Source organism: Macrobrachium rosenbergii, chromosome 50 (assembly GCF_040412425.1).
Source record: "Macrobrachium rosenbergii isolate ZJJX-2024 chromosome 50, ASM4041242v1, whole genome shotgun sequence".
Classification (NCBI taxonomy): Eukaryota; Metazoa; Arthropoda; class Malacostraca; order Decapoda; family Palaemonidae; genus Macrobrachium; species Macrobrachium rosenbergii.
In genome coordinates, this window is record NC_089790.1 from 19,531,368 (window position 1) to 19,535,000 (window position 3,633).

Here is a 3,633-nt window from a genome sequence, read left to right on the forward strand (position 1 = left end):
GAAATCATTTAATAGAATTATTAGATGTAGAAATCATTTAATAGAATCATTAGATGTAGAAATGATTTTAATTGAATCATTAGATGTAGAAATAATTTAATAGAATCATTAGCTAGGTAAGAAAATGTTATAGATTCCAGCGTTTTATTATTGATACGTGCATATGCATAGAGTACTTTCTTTTTTATTGTATTTTCTAGGGCATTACAAATAATGAATATATTATTACTTATAATAATATAATACATTATTATATTAATAATGAACCGTATTAAAGATTTCACAATTGTGAAAAAAGAGTACTTCCTTATTTTATTTTCTAGGGGCATTAGAAATAATGAATATATATTTTACAATAATTTATTATTATACATTATTACATTATAACGAACCGTATTAAAGATTTCATAAAAAAAAGTCAAGAATGTCCTCACGAACAAACCCCTCCTAACCCCCCCCCTCGTCGTCTGGGCATCCGTAGAAATAATCCCCCCTCTCACAGTGGAGAGGTTGTTTAAGTTCCGATGTTATCCGGTGGCAAAATGGCCCGCCTGGGGCAATTATACCCATAGACGCTAAAAGGTTTTAGATGCTGCCCGCCATAGGTATGTTCAGATAAACGAGGAAGCTGTGAGGTGTGCTCAGTGCGCATGCGTCCACACCGACACCTCATTATGGGATTTAGTTTCTCTCTCTCTCTCTCTCTCTCTCTCTCTCTCTCTCTCTCTCTCTCTCTCTCTCTCTCTCTCTCTCAGGGAAGCTTTACTGAGGTGTTAATAATAAGTGACCGTATGCTCGTGCTAGATAAAAGACTCTCTCTCTCTCTCTCTCTCTCTCTCTCTCTCTCTCTCTCTCTCTCTCTCTCTCTCTAGGGCGGCTTTATTGAGGTGTTGAATAGTGGTTGTAGGCCTGTGCTAGATAAAATTCTCTCTCTCTCTCTCTCTCTCTCTCTCTCTCTCTCTCTCTCAGGAAGCTTTATTTAGGTGTTAATAAGTGGCCGTATGCTCGTGCTAGATAAAAGATTCTCTCTCTCTCTCTCTCTCTCTCTCTCTCTCTCTCTCTCTCTCTCTCAGGGCGGCTTTATTTAGGTGTTGATAATAAGTGGCCGTAGGCTCGTGCTAGATAAAATTTTCTCTCTCTCTCAGGTCCGCTAGATAAAAAGAAGGGAAGTGAGAACGCCAATTTTTTTCTGTCACGCGGATATGTGGCGTCGGAAATGAACTAAAGCAGCTTTTATTTGTTGTGAAAAGTCTTGATCTCGTATTTGTTATTCCATTTATCTGTATCTGTGTGGAAATATTTCTCACGTTTCTATTTTTGTAATGCGTGTGCCCGAGCGCGCGGGTGGTTGGGTACGTGTCTGACAGCAATGTCGCCCCCTGATTGGCGTGGAATCTGAAATGGGATTAAGTGGTCACTTCTGTACCCTGTCTTAGCTTGGTGAGGTGAGGGAATTCCTCCTCCTCCTCCTCCTCCTCCTTGAAAATGAAATAAGGTAAATGAATCTCTTTTTCCTTTTGTCCAAAAAAAAAAAGAAAAAAAAATAGGATATGAAGTTCCTTTGGTTTAAAAAGACAGCGTTTTCATTGTGGCTTTTACCCGGGAATATTCTCAGAGATCATTCTTTTGTTTATATTGAGGTCGTTTTGTGCTCGTAGGCACGTCTTTAACTCCAGGAATTATGCACGACCTTAGGTACTTTGTCGTGCATCGTACGTGCAAAGAAAATTAAAGGGGAGAAAAGCTTTGTCCTTGTAAGCATCTATTTTACACCGGGAATTGAACATACGGAAAACGTGCTTCAAATAATTGTCGTGCCTTTGTACGACCCTACGTCCTTAGTCGTGCCTCGTACGTACGAAGAAAAAGAAGGAATTTTGTCCTTGTAAGCATCTCTTTAACACCAGGAACTAAATGCACGGAATACGTACGTATAGTGATTGCAGTGCTTGTGCACGACCACACGTGCTTAGTCGTACATCTTACGTGCAAAGGAAATTAAAATGGAGAAATGTTTTGTCACCGTAATCGCCTCTTTAACACCAGGAACTGAACACACGGAAAACGTGCTTCAAGGTATTGCGGTGCCTGTGCGCGACCCTACGTGCTTAGTCGTACATCGCTTGTAAAAAAAATAAAAAATGGGAAAAGAACAACAAACAATTGGGGAATCACTTCAACCTGGAAAAAAATTGAACGCACGTAAAACGTACTTCAAATAATTACGGTGCTATGCACGACCCCACATGCATATTCGTATCTCGCACGGACCAAAAAAAAAAAAAAAAATGAAAAATGAAAAGAACAAACCATTGGGGAGTCTATTCCCGAAAAAAATAAAAAATTACCATGGCCTTGGAAGTCCAGTCACGTTTGGGAAAGTAACGAGCAAGAGGAATTTTAAGCGCATTCGGGAGAATAGTATCGGCGCGCTTGCGGGCAGGCAGGAAATGCTCACTGGAGCCTGGGGGTTGTTGGGGTGACGTTGGAGAGGTCGTCTGTGCACGTATGGAAAATGGAGTTGTACAGTATGTTGATTTAGAGGTTTGGGTCTCTCTCTCTCTCTCTCTCTCTCTCTCTCTCTCTCTCTCTCTCTCTCTCTCTCTCTAACCCATGCATACACCTCATTATCATTATTATTATTATTATTATTATTATTATCAAAGAGCCTAATTATTATTATCATTATATTACCATAGAGCGTCATTATTATTATTATTATTATTATTATTATTATTATAATTATGATTATTATTATTATTATTAATGCCACTCAAGAACCTCAGAAAATCATTTTCCTTTTTGTTTCATTATTATCTCTTTCTCTTCTTCCTCCATCTCCTTCTGCTTCTCCTTTAAGCCATCGAAGAACCACAGTCGAGCGAGCTTCTCAATGACAGTGCAGGATATTTCGTCATTACTTTGCTCTCTCTCTCTCTCTCTCTCTCTCTCTCTCTCTCTCTCTCTCTCTCTCTCTCTCTCCCCCACCCTGTGGCTACATGCGCCCGGTAATGAGGCGGTTCAGGATGCTGATGTTATTCCAGAAATATATATATATATATATATATATATATATATATATATATATATATATATATATATATATATATATATATATATATACACAGTATATGTGATTATCATAACTTTTGTATGTGATTCATTCATCACACATTACCACAGGTGAAAAATAAGAGACCGGTTTCGACTTTATTACCAAGCCATTGACGAAGGACTGATACATAGTGTTTGTGACTCGTATTTTTCACCTGTGGTAATGTGTGATATATATATATATATATATATATATATATATATATATATATATATATATATATGTGTGTATTTTTTATATACATATATATATATATATATATATATATATATATATATATATATATATATATATATATATTATATATATATATGTATAAAATTAAACATTTGGAATTCCTGACAGCATTTCCTTTTATTTTGTCCATTTCATTGATTGTTTTTTTCTTTTTGTATTTTTAGGTAACTTTTTCTATTGCAGGTGAACGCTTTTTTTTAATGGAAAAGTTTTTAATATTTAGGTATGTTATTTGTATTGAGCGCGGTGGTTTTTTTAATAGACAAATAGATGGCCCCGAG